The sequence below is a fragment of the Sebastes fasciatus genome, chromosome 18 (genome assembly GCF_043250625.1).
Source record: "Sebastes fasciatus isolate fSebFas1 chromosome 18, fSebFas1.pri, whole genome shotgun sequence".
Lineage (NCBI taxonomy): Eukaryota > Metazoa > Chordata > Actinopteri > Perciformes > Sebastidae > Sebastes > Sebastes fasciatus.
The window spans coordinates 8178028-8198614 of record NC_133812.1 but is presented as its reverse complement, the minus strand read 5'-3'; the positions used below and the strand labels follow the sequence as shown (position 1 = coordinate 8198614).

Genomic DNA, 20587 nt, shown 5'->3' with positions numbered 1-20587 from the left:
TCCATTGATTTTCCCCGAGACCAATTACCCCGGCGTCAGAGATCTCACTCACAAGTTCCGGACGACGGGGGGATTCTCTGACTTTAATCACACATCAATGCTAGTCCCTTGGAGCAATCTCCACTGTTTATCCCCAGCCCCAGCCCTTTGCCAACTCTATATCGATTACTACCCGGCTTTTCGCCCTGTACTGCGATCCGTCGCTTTCCGTGTCCGTCCGCCAGCCGTCCCTCTCATTCTCTCTCCTCGTGGCGGGAGAAAAACAGCCAGTGGGGCTTAGGCGGAGGAGAACAGAACGCTGGAGTGATGATTTCCTCATGAAACTGCCATTGATTTTATGACATGCTGATGCCATCTCTTTCTCTGTCAGGAGCGAGAGAGTGAAGGAATTATCTGGTCTTGACAGAGTGGCATTGGTGGTTATGTAAAACCGTGCTTGTGGTGAGTGGAGTGAAGCCCAGGTGGTTGATTAACAGCCAGGCAGGTGGACCGCGGTAGGATATGGTGATTTTTACTCACATAGTGAGTTTTTTTTTATTGAGTCTGGAGGCACCGAGTGGTATTTCTATTAAAATGAGACCATGTCTGAACAGGAAAAGCACAGGTGTAATTAATAACATTAATTACGGTGACATTCCACACAGCTGCATCAGCTCCAAGGTCCTGGTATTGTGCATACTGTTCTCTATAGCAATGGCTTATTGGGACACCTATATATTGTAACACCTGCTTTGTCCTGCTATACGAGTTAAAATGTTTGCACTAACACAGTTCTACATATACAGCATTATTTGGTCTGGTATACGGACGGTGGTGGAATGTAACTACGGTATATATTCACTAAAGTATTGTGCTTAAAGGGGAACTATACGCCTATTTTTAAAATTCATACATGTTTTTCCTATGGTCTAAGACAGTCCAAACAATATTAGTCAACATGAAAAACTCTCTCCCAAATCCAAAAACTAGAGTGCTAAAACTCAAACGTGTGATGTCACGAGGTATAAAGTGTGGAACTGCTCCGTAGACAATGAATAGGAAGAGATGTTCTAGATGACACTGAGAGCACAAAGGGAAATTATCTGAGTATATGGGAACATTGTCTGTTTCACAACTGACAACACTACTATAGAATAAAGCTCATTTGGGTAGAAAAAAGAAGAAAAAAAACATTCCGAGGGATAACAAAATCAGCATCCCATTCATTGTCTATGGAGAAGCTCTGGACTTTATACCCTATGACATCACAAGTTTGAGACTTACTCTGGTTTAATGGCTTTGAGAGAGTGTAGCTCATGTTCACAGATTGAACTTTCTCTTAATTCAGGTGATGTTCCCCTTTAAGTACAGTTTTGAGGTACTTGTAGGCTACTCTAAAAAGTTTTTGAATTTAAATTTCATGCTACTACAGACAAATTTTGTGCACTATATACTATTTATTTGACAGCTAGTTAGCTAACAGTTAACACAGGGGTCCTCAATCTTTTGTAACTTAAGGCCCACTTCTGATCGTTAAAAGAATTGTATGGACCACCTTCCCAAATAAATGAAAAAAAAAGAAGAAAAAAATAAACTGGGCTGTAAATATGTGGTATGCCTTTGTCAGCTGTAATGACCAAAATAAATATTCTGCTTACCCTCACCCATCACTGCCTGCCATTATCAATCTAAATTCAATGTATTCAGGTCATATTTCCTCACCACACGCTTTGGAGCTTTAACTGTACTGCTGCAGGTTGTCTCCCACATAACTTTTTCATTTTGCGTCATTGCATCCGAGGGAACGTCAGCTCGTTATCTGAAGCAAAACACGTTGTCTCTACCTGACAATGTGTCATGATTGGTGTGCCGATACTCAAACGTAACTGGTCATTGAAATCACGCATTTTAATTTGACGTTTTGTATCTATGTGAATTCTTGAGCACATTTAGACATGAAAAGTAACTAGCTTTGTAAATTACCCCAAAAATATCTTTTAATTTGATCTAACCATTTGGCAGCACCTCCGTGGCCCACTAGATGGCGCTCTGAGGCCCACCAGACGGTAAAGAATTAATCAGCATAAACTTTAGGTATGAGATAGATATGTAACTGAGTCAGTTTATTGACTTTACAACCCCATTTACACAACCACTTGTAATCTGTATCTGGGTACTTTCATCTGGATAATGACACCTAATCACAGGCCTCTACACCTTGTGTTAATTAGTGCTCTTGTAATCTCAATTCAACCCTCATTGTGATCAAATCTTTAAAATGCAAATGAGCCAGGCAGACATGGTGCATTCCAGGTCAAGGGAAGTGATGGAGGCAAGAGAGTGCTACAATGTGCAAGGTGAGTGATACTGTATATAGCTTTGCTGACTAGGCTAATGTTACTTTTACTGTAGGTAATTTGTGCCAGTGGAAAGCTTGCTGGCACTAGTGCTAGCCCTGTCGATCACTGATCTTGACCCCTATCTTGAACGATATAGCCATTACAGAAGGGTCTCCGACTATGTTTTGGCATGTCACAGTCACACATTTCAGTGGTTTTATCAAACAAGACTCGGTCAAAACCGAGTATAGCTGGAAAGGGAATGGTCAGACTATGAATTTGTGGCTAAATTGGTACACAAAGAGTCAGTGGTCTCGTCTATAATGTTAAATCCAGCAGTACATGTCCACTAGGTTTGGCGAAGACACTAGGGGGACGCGCCGCTCCACTCAACTGGCCGTTCAAGCGGTGACGTACCCTATCGTGGAATGCACCTGATTGGTCCCTGGTTCTCTGCTTGTCCTTTCAAACAGGAAACAATATGGCGTGTCTGCTCGTAAACTTTCTGTCATTCCGTCTGAACAAAATCTACTTCTGAAAACATTTTAAGCAAGAAATAGGCTCATACCACTGGTGAATGTCGTTTCATTTTGGAACTAGATCGCCTAGTTGGACTGCTTGGTTCAAGTTTTGTGAGCTGGACGGGCTCATTTGCATACATTTTTAGACTTTATGCAAATATAGACCCTCTCCAACTCACCGCAACACTCCCATCATGCACTGGGCGACTGATTCTCCTGCTTTCCATAGGAGAGTGGACCCGCTGACACTCCCCCTGAAAACGGAAACAAAGGACAGTTCCCGCGCCTTTTCATTTTGAAAGAGCAACGGCCAATGAAGAAACTCCAACACTCGGCTCACACTCAGTGACAGACTTTTGTGTTTGTAGGGCTGGCCCTCTGTGGTCCAGCCAAAAATTAAACAGGAAGTAAACACATCGCACCTCACCAGGGGACACATTTGTTGTTTCCTGCTTGTGGCCCCGTTCCACTTGCTCTCAGTCAGGTTGTCTGATGATGATCTCTTCAAAGCGACTGACTCAAGAGAATCTTGGGAAATGAAGATGAATTCTATGTGTCATTATCCTGTAATTGCCACTTGTTGCCACACAATGGCTGCAGTTCAGCAAAAGTTTTTTTGCCAAAAGTATATTTATCTGCCTTTCTGTCACACCAAATGCTGACCCTGTTTTCTGACTTTGATTACGAGCAGCCCTTTATTAGCAGAGTCCGTATAACTTGGAGATAGATGTGAGATAGCTGCACCACTAACAGCAGTTTGATTACCTCATCATAATTTGGCTCACTGGTGTCACTCTGGACCGTCAGAGAGCCAAAGTACTTCATGTGTGTGTGTATATGTGTGTGTAGGCTATTTGCATGTGAATTTGTGCCCTTTGAGCATAAATGTGTGTTTTGTGTGCATGAGTTTTGGCACGGTATTTTTGGAGTGTGTGGGTTCCAGCATAAGTGTGTATGTTTGTGTGTGTGTGTGTGTGTGTTTTGGCTGAGTCACGGTGGTTCTGGCAGGGTCGAGGCCCGGCTGGGCGGCGATGGGTTGAGTTTGGACGAGGTGGAGGAGCGGACGTGGGAACCCTCTCTCCTGTTCTCCCATCTGTTCTTCTCGGTGGAGGTGCAAGAGGTGATAGAGGTGCTGAGTTTGTGTATACAGGTATGAAGTGAAACAGAAAACACACACGCACACACACAGCACTTACTGTATACTCATATGCATGAGGTTACTTTGCACATATACTGTATGAATGCATGCACATACACTTGCAAGAACTGCAGTGTGCACACAAACTCAAATGCAATATTGTATCAAATACTATATACTGTATATGAAACGTTCTCCCTGTAACACACAACCTACACACATTCCTTCATGCACGCACGCACGCACGCGCGCGCACGCACACACACACACACACACACACACACACACACACACACACACACACACACACACACACACACACACACACACACACACACACACACACACACACACACACACACACACACACACACACACACACACACACACACACACACACACACACACACACACACACACACACACACACCTCTGAGCAACAGATGGTAGAGTGAAGGGGTTAGGGCTTCCTGAGGTCTGTGCCTGAGCATCCTGTGGGCAGCATCTCTAGAGCCAACTTTCATCTTCCTCCTCCTCCTCCTCCTCCTCCTCTTCACCTCCTCCTCTCATTCTCCTTCCCTCCTGACATGACACTCATTCATCACCTGCAGGCAGGGATTCTGCTTTACAGCCATTAGGATGCAGGTGGTGCATCGCTCTAACCTTGGCCGAAGGTCCGACTCCTTCGGTGGTACTTTCAGGTTCTGACGTGGCAGTGGGCGCACCTTGCTCCGACTTATAGTCAATACTGGATTTACACCTGTTTTTACGCTTTATTTAGCCTTTATTTCACTTAGACAATGGAACATTCAAAGAAAACTTCCAGTTTATTACAATTTTAGTCTTAAAGTGTCAGTAGGCGGTATACTTTTGGCATCATTGGGCAAAATTCCATAATAACCTTTCAGCATATTGTAATTCAAGTGTTCTGAGAGATAACTAGACTTCTGCTCCTCCTCATGGCTCTGTTTTCAGGCTTTAAAAAATCTAGCCCGTGACGGAAGACTTTGACCAATCACAGGTCATTTCAGAGAGAGAGAACGTTCCCATTGGCTTTGCTCCGGTCATGTGACCGGAACTTGGCTTTTCTTTCAAGAGATCTCATAATAGCTGCCGCGATACAAACTTTCTCATTTTACAGCTAAACCGTGCACTACAAGATGATTCTGAGAACATTTGTGGCGAGGAATAGGCATTAACGTAACATAATATTGATTAATATTTGATCAGCTAGTTTGACCGTTTGGTCAGAGTTTGCGAGCGATTGACAGCCGGCTCTCATAGATGGCAGCTGGACAGCGGACAGCGGACCTCAGATCAGCTCTGACTGGTTGTTTTCCGCCGGTCTGTGAAATCTTGCAGATGCCGTCAGGATATAGCGACCGTTTTATAAGAATAACTTTTTTTAATCATATTTGTTCCAATCTCGCCTATACTTTAGCTTTAAGTCTGCAGTTTTGGCCACCATTTCTATCAGTTATGATGACTTTGAGTTCATTAAGTTTATTGCTGAGATCAAGAAACAAGAAACACGAGGAGTCAAATGATCAGACAGGTTGTAAACAAGCCAACAGTTTAGCCGGATTATCTAAACCCATGGATAGATTAGAGCACAGGCGTACTCTTGGCACAGGCCCAGAGGCCAGGGAGCCTTAAACCAGAGCTTCTGTTTAAACAGACTGTTATTTACATATCGTCCAAAGTAGGGATATCCTGATCTCAATATGAGCCCTTTTTAATTAAATTTTTTGACTAAACTAAGAATACCCTCAACATTAGTGAAGCAATTTAAACCTGTTTTACAGCAGAATAGCTTTGCTTTAGGAAACTTTCCCCTGCATTACATGTGCGCCATACGTAGGTACTGTGGTTTTCTCTAAAGTTTTGGTATATTATGTGGATCTGTTTTGTCAAGAAGCTTTGGAAAGGTTTTAGACAGCCTTACAGCATGAACAAAATACTGAAGTTCAGATCTGAATGGGACGGACATAAGGTCACAGTGACCTTGACCATTGACCACCAAAATCGAATGAGTTCATCCTGGAGTCTAAGTGGACGGTTGTGCCAAATTTGAAGAAAGTCTCTCCAGGTGTCGCGTTCACGAGAGCGGTCCGGACGGACAACCCGAAAACCGGCCATGGCATGATACAAATTTTGCTGAAAAAAATTAGCGACACAGCTTTCTCTATGGCATATGGAGTGACTTGCTGTGTTTTACATTTCTGTGCCTAGTAGCCTATTGATAATCTGTCCGTGTGTTAACCACTTTATTTGAAGGTAAAACCTAACTAGGCATACCCCGAATATTAGCCATAATCCCTCACAGGCAAACTGTGAAAGCACAACTACGTTAAGTACAGTACTGTAGGTCACAGTTGAACCAGAAAGTCAGTCTATATACTGTGATAGATATTTACAGTTAAGATCATAGTTTTGTCTTCTGAATTAGTTTGTTTTGTATCATCTTCTGACTGCTCATTCTTTTTAGTGACGTCACCATGTTCCTCGATCTCAGCAATAAATTAGACGTGTACAATATTATTCTACTATTATAACAAATAAAAAATGATGAAACTAGATGAGTACGAGTTATTTGCTTTAGAGGAACAGAAGTTAGCAGAATAGTTTCTGTTATTGTGATAAAGCCTACTGCACATCTTGTGTTATTCTAAAATATTTAGTTGGTCTTGTAGGAAAGGTTTCTCATTCATATTGTAGGTCAGATAAAGCAACCCTGTTACCAGCCAATAACGTCAATATGTTCGTACCCCGTGTGAAACCACAAGTCAACCTTCATTTATTGATCACGTAACTTCCGAACATGACGAACAAGTTACATGACTTCCGGAGTTATTTTAACCCAAACCACAAACTTTTTCTAAACCTAACTATGTAGTTTTTGTCACGTAACTTCAGTAAATATCTTGCAAAAAGTTATTCCTAATTTTCGTCTTCACTCTTCAACTCCGGAAGTGGTGTAACTTAAGTACTTAGGTACAAACCGTTGTTAGAGGATACGTTGTTTGGGTGCATACGTTAGATTAGATGAAACTTTCATGATCTGTTGGGGGAATTGAGTTTTCGCAACAGTGAAGAATCCATAGATTTTATATAAAGATCGACGACGCGTCTCCGCTTTCTCCCATGGTAGAGAAGGCCAAGCATCAAATAACTAATTAAAACCAAACTTATCATGAAAATTAACACTTGTACATACATCAGCGTGATAAGAACTACCTAAAATGACAGAAACTGTATTTGGGAAAAATGTATTTGATGTGTACTTTGACTTTTTAATTTGGTTCTCATGTCCCATCCGCTATGAGGGGGCGGGCTTTATGACCTTTACAGCAGCCAGCCACCAGGGGGCGATTGAGATGTTATGGCTTCACTTTTGGGGAGCTGTCTTGTCGTCCATATTTTATATACAGTTTATGGAAGAATTGTATATACTATTTAAAAATAGAAAGAAATCCAGATTGTTAGGTAACACATGAAAGAACAGCAACACATATATGGAGGATGATACAAGCAATTAAAGGAGGCTTCTAACTCCTCAGAGAGTCTCTTTATGTTGACTATAAACACATTTATAGGTTGGCAGATGTACAGCTAAACATATAGAATCACAATTAAACAACATGAATACAACTAGATAGGATGAGAGAACACATGTTGTCTTGAGAAATTCACCTCCAAACCCCCCCCCCTCCCACACACACACACACACACACACACCCACCCTCCTCCCCATAATCCCACCTCCCCTGAGATTCTCCAAACAGGTGACATCCTGTGCTGTATCTGGTTTGAAATAATCTCATACAACAGATGGGTCCTTTTCCCCGAGCCTGCCAGCCAGCCCCACACTGCACCGCGGGCACTCGTGGCAGCGAAAATACGAACGCTACCCACGCCAGGAGAATGGTCCAATTCTCATCGCAGTGCCCACCAATGCCGCCGCCGCCGCCACCACCGCACACGCCGCTCCACCGGTATACAGGTTTCCGGAAATACGAGTGGGCGTTTGATTCACTTCCTGCGCTCTTCTGGGCTGAGGTGTTAATGCATGTGTTTTGTTTTTTTCTTAATGTGGAGTGATCAGTGAAGCTGAAGAAGAAGAAGAGCTGAGGGTGTGATGTGGACGTGTGGGGCAGGTAGGCAGCGATCTGTCTGCACAATGCAGAAGTGGGCCGGAGACCAACAGACTGGGAAGGCAGGCAGTCAGTAATGCACGAGAGCAGGTATGTGTCTTGAGTGCTGCTTAATTCATCTGTCCCGTTGGGTTTGCCCAATCAGCTAAGCCCCAATCTGCCTTCACTAACACCATAAGGAAGAAGATAATACGGAAATTGAGACACACAGAGAGAGAAATAGATGCATCAAAGATGACTTTTCCGCTAACAAAATTCCCAATTTTAATAAAATGATTCATCAGATGAGTCTTTTTTTTTTTTTTTTTAATTAAATCAACTTTCTTTAGCCTATAATTCGATCGTTTTGTTTGATTGCTGCTACACCGGTACAGGTGTGTCCTTTGTGTGCTGCGAGTGGGAGAGAAAACAGTATATTGACTGCAGTGAAAATGTTGTTTTTGAAAGGCTAAACGGCATCAAATATAGATTGAAGCAGAATCTTTCGCTAGATTAAAATTTTGGACATGATTACATCTATCTTTTTTCAATATATGTTGACTTTTGGACTGAGACAAATACAGAGATGAGGACTCGGCGCTCGCTGTGTTTGTGTTTTTTAATAGTTAATATATAGAAACAAGTTTAGCCTATAGTATGTGCATTTCTAAGGGCATGGAGAGAAAAATAGGACAGAGACACCGAACGTGCGGTCACTTTTCATGTCAAACACAAAGCAGATAAAAGTGTTTTTTTTCTTTTTTCGCAGTGACAGCGGATGCCTAAAAACATAACGGCTTTTCAGGCAAATATTAGCAAGGCACTTTTAAAAAAAGTAGACAATAAAATATGAACAAACTATTTTGACCTGCAGCTCTGGAGTCATTGTTCAAATTCGCAATACACAGTTACATTCTGGGTCGGGCTCGATCGGGCATGCTTCAAACTCATGGAGTGAGCGGTACCAGAGCGAAATTGGAGAGGGATGGAGTGGGAGATAAGGTGACGCTCCAATTGAAAAATAAATCCGCTCTGCTTTCCATCCAAAATCCTTTCGCTCGCACTCCACTCCGCTCACAAGCTCTGAAAATAGTCTTTTTTTTTGCTAGATCTAGGCTCAAAAAGGGTCGATTGCAGGTATCATTTGACTGGGGAAGTTTCGATACTACTTGATACTACTTCGGTCGACACCTTAAAGGTATCGAGTTACCCATACCCAGCCCTAGTCAGCATGTTAACATGCTCATGTTAGCACTCAAGTGACAGACAATGTATGAGAGTGGTATTGATCGCTTCATCTAACTGTGGGCGAGATAGCAAATAAGCCTGTTTCTCAAATGTTGAACTTTTACATCTTTTTACTCATTGAATTTTGATATAAAAAGCATCTTGACTTGCAGTTACAGTACAGCTGTGCCCTTTTGATAAGCCTGAACTGAAGTTTTCATTATGTCATATTGATACTGTGACACCTGATGGATATTGCATAAGGATAAATTCCAGTTGGAAAGGCCATTTCTCTACAACTACTACACCTCCATTCAGTTGCTGATGTGTGAGTTTGTGTGGGAGTGTGTGTGTGTGTACGCGCGCTGGCCAAAAAAGCTCACTGCATCCTAAATTAATCACGCCACTTTAACATCTATGTGTTCTCTGCTGAGCCAGCTCTAAAGTTGGAGTGAGTGCGAGAGAGAGAAAGAATGCTAAGCAGCCTCCCGAAACTCTTCGCATCACAGGGGGAAACTCAGCACGGTTAACAAAACACCCCTCCTTTGTCCTCTCCTTCTTTTTATATATTCTCCTTTGAGCCAACCACCTCTTCCCTTTCCTCCACCTGCCTCACCTCCTCATCTCCAAACTTTTATACTTCTCCATCAATCCTCTGTCCTCCTCCTCCTCCTCATGTCCCGCCTCGGTTACCTCATTAATAACACCTCAAATCTTCCCTCCTTCCCAATATTTTCCACCCTCCACCTCCTCCTCCTGCTATCCTTTTCTTACTCCCCTGCCCTCCACCCGCATCCTCCTCCCTCGTCCTCCCCCCTCCGTGCCCTCTGAGCGCTGTTCTGTAACAGCTCAGCTGGTGACGGCGTGCCAGGAGACTGCTCCTTTTGTGCCCTGCTGAAAAGGACTCATAGCTTGTGAGTGTGTGTGTGTGTGTGTGTGAGAGTGTGTGTTTGAATGATGGTGGAGGGTGGGGGGGTGGGGAGGGGTCAGAAAGATTGACATGGGCATCCATCAACGGCGAGCGCGTGGCGTGCCTATCGCTGTCACAGAGATTTCAGTCGAGCTTGTCCACATCAATTATCTGTGGTAGATAACTGGGACATAACTCTACGCACACACACATCTAATACCCCCCCAAAACCACCTACTGCAGCTTCCCTGAAATTTTATTGATGCCAGCCCGTCTCTTACCAACACACACACACACACACACGCTCAATAACCTCAAACTCATCTCTTTCAGCAGCAGCTATAATAAAGACACAAAAGAGGGCTGCGTGTTTTGAAGGCCAGCGGAGCATGACACTGAAGAGAAGAAGAAGCCTTGTTAAAAGCTCGAGCAACTCTGTCTTCTTCTATGTCTCCCCGCTAATGGACGGGTAAATTTAGAAATATAGTCAAAAGAAGAGAAGAGAAGAAGAGAGGGGAGGGAAAATGTTTCAGCCTGAGGAATCTTCTTCCTTTTTGGATTGTTAAGAGCTTTCCTTAATACGCTAAAAAGGAACAACCTGCTCAAAGAGTTTTAATCCAGAGCAACAAAAAACAAAACATACACACTTTTCCCTCAATGCTGTGTCCTCTGTTGTCATGTCTGCAGCAAGTTAAAGACCACATGGCAAAATGGCGGCGTGATGGTCAGCCATAAAATATGATGAAAATGACAGGAGGGAGAAAGGACCTGTGGGAGATGATATCATCATAATGATATTCGTCCTAATGCACCATCTGGAGTAATGGCTTTTGGATGGTCCTTTGACCGAGCCCCGAGCTACAGTGATTTAATGATTTATTGACAGTGGCGTGCCTTATGGCTATACGACTAAATAAAAGCTTATAATTGCGCCATTCTGAAATCATTATTTCGTGTACATGTAAGGAAGGCGGTCTGGGCAGAAAATATGGCACGAAAAAACTCCCAATACTACATATGACGGTCCTGGATGACGTGACTCAGGCACTTCGGTTTCTAATCAGCTCATAAAATCTGTTACCGGAACAATGTTGGAAATACAAGCTCACCAGATGGTAGACAATCTTCTTAGCAATTTTCAAGGTGGACAACAACAATGTCAAGCAAGTATGAGGTAGGCCTACCAAAATAAGTGTTAATGTGCTGCAACCAAGAGCTGCGTCTTCCATTAAAGTCAATACAAACTATGTCAAATCAAAGATGACGCAGGATTCTTTACCCACCGACTTGACTGCAGCAGTGTGCTCAGTGATGCTGCTGGTGGCCAGAGGAGGAGTGAGTGAGAGGGGTGACTAACATTATTTAACTTTTAACTAGGGCTGTGAGGACATCCTGCACCATCTTTTAATAATCTCCGCCAAGAGATAATGAGATTGGTTGTGTGTGTGCATCTCTGTGTCTGTCCACGGCTAATTCCGCATACTGCTGCACCAAACTGCATAATATTTTGGATGCTCATTTATGGCTGGATGCTCAAGTACCTCTCGTGGTCGCAGTGACTTACACTTTCTCAAAACACGTCTGGTAAACATACAGCTAGCAGCCAGTTAGCTTAGCTAGAAGAGAAACCCAAGTATAAACTCCCGCCCAAGAACTAGTCCGGCACATAATCCCCATTAAACCACAATAGGTAGTTTTTACACTTTGGCTTTTCAACATATTAAACACACAAGATACAGATACAGGTGTACAGAGCCAGGCTACCTTAAAATGTATATACCTTCATATACATACAGGTACATTCATGAAATTTGACCTCTGCATTTAACCCATCCTTAGGACAACTTGGGGTTCAGTGTCTTGCTCAAGGACACTGAGATATATAGACAGTGAGGATGGGATCGAAGGATCGAGGGATCGAACTGCCAACCTTGCGGTTAAAGGACGACCCACTCTATCCACTGAGCTACAGCTGTTTCCCCCGGTTTCCAGTCATTATGCTAAGCTAAGCTGTTATATTTACTGGACAGATATGAGAGTGGTTTTGACCCTCTCATCTAAAGGCCCAGACACACCAAACCGACATCAAAGAACTAGCGGCAACGAAGGTCAACTGTTGCGTCACCTCACGTCGCCTGTGTCTTGGCCAAAAAGTTGCACTTGGACACACTGCAAGCTTCTCGTGCACGGATTCGCTTAAGCCGAACAGCCAATTAGCGAGATTTCTCTCACCGATGGGCTCCGCCGCCGAATCAACACGCTAAATCGGCCAAAAAGCCTCAGACACGGGCAGACTAGTGCCAACGGTATGGGACACACCGCAAAAACTAGGCCGACAGATGCTGACCAAAAGCCTGAGGTGTTCCAAAAATGTCAATCTATTTGAAAAAAAAAAAAAAAAAAAAAAGATCGCCTACTATCTGATGAGCTCATATTTTCAACGCCGATGAGTGACTTCAATGACTGAGTTCCAGGAGACGGCCATCCAGGACAGCGCAGTATTGACCCTCTTGGATCAGTGCTGGAAAACTCCTTAAGCTGCACACAGCAGCCCGGACTTGGAGAAGTGGGCTTATGAAGATAAAGTAGAGGGTTTGACTGGGTGGAAAAATCACTGAACACATTCTCTCCCTCTCTCTGCAGCTATGCCACACAGATACCCCTGAACAAGGCATCTGTGCTAGGAACTGCTCCAGTGGAGATGCTCAATGCCCACGGGGGGCTGTAGCAGCTCCCAGGTATGTTCAGTTCTGCTACTGAATGAGGACGCGCAGGACATTGCTGTAAAAGAAAGCAAATGTGTTTTGTCAAACCACTGCAGGTTAATGAAGGTTTAAAGAAAAGGTCAAATTTAGAGCATTCTCCACACTGTTTAAAAATCTAGAAAACAAGTCTGTGTGCGTGATCCAAAAAAATTAAAATATGTCACATCTGTGAAAAAAAGGTAAACGTGGCATGCGTGTTTCAATTCATTGCCAAATGAAATGTTCCAGTGAAATTGTTATGGTTTCGGCGACAGCCTTGCACGCACGTCTCCCGCCTGCCATAAGACACAAAGACACGCGCCACAGCCATGCAAACAGGATTTCTACACTCCCAGACAAAATGAGATTATTTTTTGCCATTGAGATTATTCCAGGCGAGCGTTCGTGTTGTGTCTCAGCCCCGCTCAAGCGCATATTGCACTTCTGTACATCCAAGAAAAAAAAAAAAGAAAAAGCATAATATGATAATAAGTAGGGGAGTCAATTGCCTGGTTTCACCTAGCAGGGCTCGGCCAGGGCTCGCTCATTATTCACATCATTCATTTCTCTCCCCCCTGAATGTGTTTTTATGCGGGGAGAAAATTAATTGTCTGCTGGGCTGTAGTTTAAAATAAACAAGCGGCGCTTTCAATCCATTTCTAAGTCGGAGTCGGTAAGCCCTGGCAATGGCCACTTTAGCCTGTGGTTGATAAGTGGTTATTGAGGGCAGGGGATGATACAGCGATGGTGAATGAGTGGCTGTAGACAACATCCCATCCTCCCGGCCCCATCGTAAACGCAACGCTTGATCTTCTTAACGCCCCTCCTGGTGAATATGAACAAATTAACCACCAACTGTGCTCTGCTCTGACTTAGTTTGCCATTTTTATTGTCTTGCATGCACAGATTACATCTCGCGCAATCTGATTTTTGTAACTCTTGAGATGCATTAAGCGCTTGCACAAACGGGGCAAAAAACACATTGTATACGGTTTTTAATTTGGATGTCAGAAAAAATGTAAGTGTCACTCATCAGCTTTGTTTTTTTTTAGACGGATCTAAAGTTTCTATGGGCCGCGCTAATTAAAAGATCAACATCTAACAGGTATGCCTGGTGGAGACAGCGGCGCAGACACTGTAGTAGTTAATTTCCCATACTACTCCTGTGTGGCTTCAAATTGCAGCAATTGGATTTTAATCTGTGTACCACTGATTAGTCATTTGGCTCCCCAGCCGCTGTGTAATTTGTTCCACAACAGAGAGCGGAACAGGCACGTGTGCACACACATACAGTACACACTGAGACACACACGCAAGCATGCATAGAGAGACACACACACACACACACACACACACAGACGCTGAGAAAGTTGGACACATGAGAGAGACGGAAAGGATTGAGAGAGAGAGAGAGAGAGAGAGAAAGAGAGACAAAAAAAAAGCAAAAAAGACTCAAGCAAAGAAGAGCTTGTTCAGAGAGATTTAAGAGTATCTCAGCTCCCTCTCATGGCGACCGACCGCGTGGCACGCACTTAGAAAGCCAGATTGATTGTCTACACTGAGCCAGTGTACAGATGCCCAGAGGGGATGGACAAGGTCGTTTGCTCGAGTCGATCCGTTTGGACTGTCACTGCAAAGTGGCTGGGACTCCTCCAGCCAGAGGTCAAGAGCCTAGCAGGGAGCTGGGATGGAATAGAAGAAAGTCATTTCACCTGACAGGCGAGGGCACGAGCGTGGACTCCATGTGGACGCGTGTGTGATTGACTGTTAGTGAACGCAGCTTACGACCCCCTCATCCTCTTCGTTGGGGCCAGCTGTCTATGCAGTTGACAGTTCCAGAAAATTACTCTTTAAAGCAGCGACTGTCACTTATGTGTCTGCATTAAGAGGCACAGTTTGAAGTGAGACTGTGCAAAGATAGTTTTTCACCCTACATGTATGCAGGAATTCCAGTATACTATGCTGTAGTTTTATCATATACTTGTAAAAGTTTCCAAAAATGAATTAAAGATTTTCTATTCTTTCAGAATGTTTTGGGGCTTTTCGTGTTTTTCTTGATCAACAGTTTTGCAAGCGGAAAATCTGATGTTTCATATGTTCATTTTAGGACTGTCAATTGATTGAAATAGTTCATCAAGATTAATCGCATATTAATCACACTGTTTTTATCTGTTCAAAATGTACCTCAAATGTAGATTTGTCAAGTATTTAGTATTCTTATCAACATGGGAGTGGGCAAATATGCTTTCTTTATGCAAATGTATGTATATATTTATTATTGGAAATCAATTAACAACTCAAAACAATGACAATTATTGTCCAGAAACCCTCACAGGTACTGCATTTAGCATAAAAACTATACTCAAATCATAACATGGCAAACTCAAGCCCAACAGGCAAAAACAGCTGTCAGTGTGTCAGTGTGCTGACTTGACTGAGATGAGATATGTGATTATCATAAAGTGGGCATGTCTGTAAAGGGGAGACTCGTGGGTACCCATAGAACCCATTTTCATTCACATATCTTGAGGTCAGAGGTCAAGGGACCCCATACCAGTTTTTCCTCGCCAAAATTTAGCTAAAGTTTGGAGCGTTATTTAGCGTCCTTCACGACAAGCTAGTGTGACATTTTTGGTACCAGTGGATTTCTTAGTTTTTTTTTACTTTCATGATGCCAGTATTTTCACTCTCGCTTTAAAACTGAGCCCACTACAACCTGAAAATCGCAAGTTGTGTTAATGCGTTAAAGAAATTAGTGGTGTTAAAACTCATTTGCGTTACCGCGTTATTATTGTGTTAAGTTTGACAGCCCTAGCTCATTTATGTTTCATGTGCTAATGACCAACTGCTTTCTACTATGCAAAAAAAGTGCCAGAATGTCTTACAGGGAACCTGTACTTGTTTTCACTCACTCTTTAATCTATTTCTTTTTCTAAAGGTACTTACACTTTTCAGATTAGTATTACTATATGGATACCCTTACTCTGTCAGCATCATTTTTTAATTTTTTAATTTTCTGCAGTAGAATGAAAGGTTTCAAAAAAGTGGTACTTTGATGAGATATCTAAGTTAAATTGAAACAAGTACACACTAAAACAAAATCCCTCTATCTGATAAGTAATGAGAGTGAGGTAAGAGATAATAGATACAAGTGTGATTTTAGTAAAGACAGAAATCTGAAGACTGAGAATGTACCGATTTTCATTTCTATCATTAAAGGTGTGCTGCATGCCTTTGGCCACTAGATGGTAACAGTAACCTATACACACGGTCACTGTGCTTCCACAGAAGCAATCCTGCTGGATCAAGTGCTCACTGGAGGACAGTTTTTGAAGTAGTGGACATTGGGTACTGATTTTACCTCAAGGCCTGGGGATTACTGCATTCAGTCCTCTGGTGTCAAAATTTAAAGATACTTAAATAATATTATATTTACTTGGATAAAATTACACTCTTTTGAATTATTATAAAGACACAAGAGCCATAGTTATTGTAGTTTTTCCACACAAAATGTTAAAATGCTAGGGTAACATGTAGAACAAAAAAAAATGCAATAAGGCACTGGCCACTAGGGGGCAGCAGAAACAAGTTTTAAACACATCATTGACATATCAGCTTTTAAGTTTATATGGTGCACATGTTAGCAAACAGTTGATTATCTACACAGATACTGAGCAACAGTCGCATTCATTTGGGGTCACGTTTCTGGCCACTTGATGGATCTACGTCCAATATTGACTTGTTTTTTTAGCTCTGTTTTGGTCTCCACCAACAGGGTAATATATAAATATATACATTAAATTTGGCCATAAATATATGGATCTTTAGCAGCTAGATGATCCAGTTTTTTTACCAACTATTTGCTAATTATCTAGCTGCACAATATATAATTTTTTAATCAACATCGCAATGTTAACTTGCGTGATAAACACGTTGCGGAAAAACTGCAGTATTGCAGTTGAGTTAGTTGAGAGCATCAGTAAAAAACTGCACTTTAAAATGTATCTATCACTTTTTTTTTGTTGCCTTTTGTGTCCAGTTTGATCAATTTGTCCGTAAAAGAATGTTGGAAATAATTTCTTTCAATTTTTTTTAATTCAACAAGCAATGTGTTGTCTTTTAGCAGTACACTGAAAGCAGCAGAAAGGCAAAACTGTGTACACTTTAATATCTGTTCATCTATCGCAAGTAATATTGTTATCGTGATAATCAACAATGTTATTGTATATTGCGTATTTTCCTCATATCGTAGAGCTTTTTCTTGCTGAAAACAGCGGCCTACTGTGACTGAAAGCAGAGTTGGGTGATAATTTTGGGTGTAAATTAGTCACTATGAGCAACGTTGTTCACAGTACACATACTGTAGTCATATTTTACCATTGTTAATACAAAAATATTGATCAGAGAAGCTTAAGAGAGAGTAAATTTGTTATTTTGTAGAGCCTGAATATGTAGATCAGCATTTTAAATACAAGGCAATGAGGGTTTTTTATCATCTAAGATTTGTAGGTAGTAGAATACCAGCAAATTAGTTTGTGCCTATGAAACATCGATGTGAAATCAGCAGTTGTTTTGTGTTAAAGTATTGTCAGAAATAGACATAAGGGACCATTAGAGGCACTGGACGTGGCTCCACTCAGCAGCCCCGCCACAGTGAGAACAAAGTAGATGATGATCATTGAGCGTGTGTGTACCACTTAGCTGCGCCACACTATCATCAAATGTCTTTGTCACAGAAGCTGACTAATGATCTGACTAATGCAGGATTACTATAGTTATATGACAGGAGAAGTCCTCTGCATTGTTCCTTTAGTTCAAGGACTTCAAATAAGCTGCTGGTGGTGGTGGCGGGGCATACATTTTGAACTGATAAATATGTCAGCAGTCATAGCTGACTGTGATTATTCATTTCCACCATGAATAAAGCTAAATGTTGGCTTCCTGTGAGTTCAAATTTAAAAAAACATTTACATTCAAAAACATGTGAAACAGTCGCAATTTTAAACACGTGGTTAACGTTGTGAATTGAACTTGACTTGGTTGGGTTTTTGGAAAAGATCATGTTAAAGGGATAGTTTGGGTGTTTTGAAGTGGGGTTGTATACTTATCCATAGTCGGTGTATTACTTACAGTAGATGACGGTCAGTGTGCCCCCAGTTTGGAGAAACAGACAGGAGCGCCAGCCCCGGAGCAAAGCAATACAGCGCTGTGGACAGGGATGGCAGAAAAGTGTATATTTTAGTTCACCTAAACGAAAGGCTCACCTAAAAAAATTATATTTGTTTAAGTGTACGCTATATTTAGAATATTTTCAGCGCTTTATCTTGCCGTCAGACAGCCCTTTACTTCTCTTTTTTTCCGGGCATGTTAGTTAGGCTTCCACGGTGGTCGGGCATACACCGATTACATTACGTACCCACCGTCATTTTGCTTTTTTTTTATAGAAATAAAACCCAATTAGTTTATTTTGGCATGTTATAAATACATAGTTGGACGACGGACCATACAATCTGAAAGTGAAAGTGTCTGCACAGAGAGTCTCAGCTCAGAGAAGCAGGTGTAAGATTTCACACACACGGCACGAGAGAGAGTTGACAGACAAGACGATGGTGGATGATTTGGTGTCAAAGCAAAAGCGCCAGTTTGGCAATATTTCGTATTTTAAATCCAATGCTATAAAGGAACCATAACGCTAATGAGGCCACCGCCGTGCAGAGAACTGGTGTGCGCGGCGCCGGATAAAAGACCTGCATCATCGCAACGAAAGCTGGACCGGAGAGACCAGACAACGGTAAAGATCAAAGTCAGCGTGCTACACATATTGACAGTCATCTTTTCTTGTAAAATGTCCAGTGTAATCGGTAACACTGGTGTTGTCACAAGTTTATTAACCGGTAGGAAAATGTCCTCACCTTCACTTCCCTGATGTTAGTCATCATCAACATTTCAGTTTGGATTTTGTCCATGTTGCATTTAGTTAGTATTGGGTTTATTGGGTAACAAATTGTAAATATTATTTCCATTGCTAAAAACTATATGTCCCCATGTTCGAACAAACCACAGCAAAAGTGCCCTCTTAGATGCCCCGATGGTAGTTAAAGCATGATAAAGTGCCCTATAGGGTGCCCTTCCAGTCAAGAAAACATGGTGCAGTGCCCTCTAGGGTGGCTTTAAAATGGAGAAAACATGATGCAGTGCCATATTGGCTGCCCTACTAGAAAACTTTATGCACGCTATATAATGCCCCACCGCGTAGAGCTGGTGCCCTTTTTATTCTTTTCGCCCCTGCCCCTCACGCAGCCTTAGTCCGCCACTGCATTACACCCTCTATTTAGTCATTATTTACAACCCAGTTTCTGATGCCAGTGTATTGGACAACCTTTTCTGCTTCCAGAGTGCATTCACTCACCCATTTTATCAAGAGATGGATGGTCCCTCTGTCTACACTCACAAAACCTCTTTCTGAATTATTCTTTCATTTACGTCATTTTCTCTGACCTTGTTATATTTCTTTCTGCTGTCAATCTGACCATTGACACTTTTCTCCAGTTGCCCTTTTTTTGTCTCGCATGCTGAGTCACATACTGCTTCATAATCAGACCAGGGCAATCCCGAATACAGACACTTTTCTGCTGGTGGCCTCTATAGCAACATTAGTGGTAGTTTTTTTATTCACTTTCCATATCTAGATATTTTGGGTGATTTGAATTGGTAACCTTTCTAGTCTCATTGAACACCCACTCTGAAGCAAGGACGTTAAATTAAGATACAATCAGCCCCCCACTGCCCATTTACTTGAGATGCTCAAAAGCTCTGTTAAGACACTCGAGGCTCCGAGCCAATCACACGCTTTGTTTTTTCTCACGATGTCACGAGAAGATGTTAATTAGGCAGACAGTCGGAGTGGATATCTAAAAATAGCGATGACACGGTGACACCGTTGCCTAAATGTGCAGGGCCTACATCAGGGCTCCTTCAGGAACAGAGTGTTTTGGGGGATAAGAAGATCAAAATAGCACTTGTCAGGCTGAAACGTGAACTGCCTTCAACAGTGCAATCACACACACACACACACACACACACACACACAAACACACACACACAAACACACATTTCTATCAGCAGTAAGAGCCATTTTCGGTCCTTCAGCAGCAGACTCATTTCTCCGGCACCAGAGTCATTTAGTCTGCCTGTAAGCTCTTTCTCATCATAATCACTTGTTATCTCGTTCATTTCAGTGTCTGTTCATCTTCCATCTGTTTCGTTTCTTTTCAGCTCTTTGTTATATTCCCACCGTCGGCTCGATACCTTTTCGTGCAACCTCCAGCTAGACCTCAACTGTTGCAGAGTACAGCGGGCCAACTGATGTTGATTGCCGAAGAAGCCGATTTATGTTTCAGTCAGCTTAATTGAAGACAGCGGGAGAGCTGCACATCAGCGGGAATCCTCTTTCTTTCTCTTTTCACTGAACTACTGTGGATTTGTGGTTACGGTAGAGCAAAATTCAATATTCTTCCATGTTCTTGACATTTCTTTCCTGACCTTGCCCTGCGCATAAAAACCTGCCAGCTGTAATATTACAGGACGGTTACCATG

The 20587-nt window shown here is 42.3% G+C and overlaps 1 long non-coding RNA gene across 3 annotated transcripts in view; it reads right to left on the bottom strand.

Moving 5' to 3' along the window:
• Positions 1-20587, bottom strand: part of LOC141755639 (uncharacterized) — a 74392-nt gene that overhangs the window by 6021 nt on the left and 47784 nt on the right. Inside the window, exons 4-5 of one of the 3 annotated variants that reach the window (XR_012591310.1) lie at positions 18122-18197; positions 13853-14662 (exon numbers count right to left, since the gene is read on the bottom strand). The exons of 1 other annotated variant lie outside the window; for it this stretch is intronic. This is a non-coding gene — a long non-coding RNA (uncharacterized LOC141755639). Of the gene's footprint in view, positions 1-13852; positions 14663-18121; positions 18198-20587 lie in introns of those variants that run through there. One more of the 3 variants, XR_012591311.1, reaches the window with a different exon arrangement.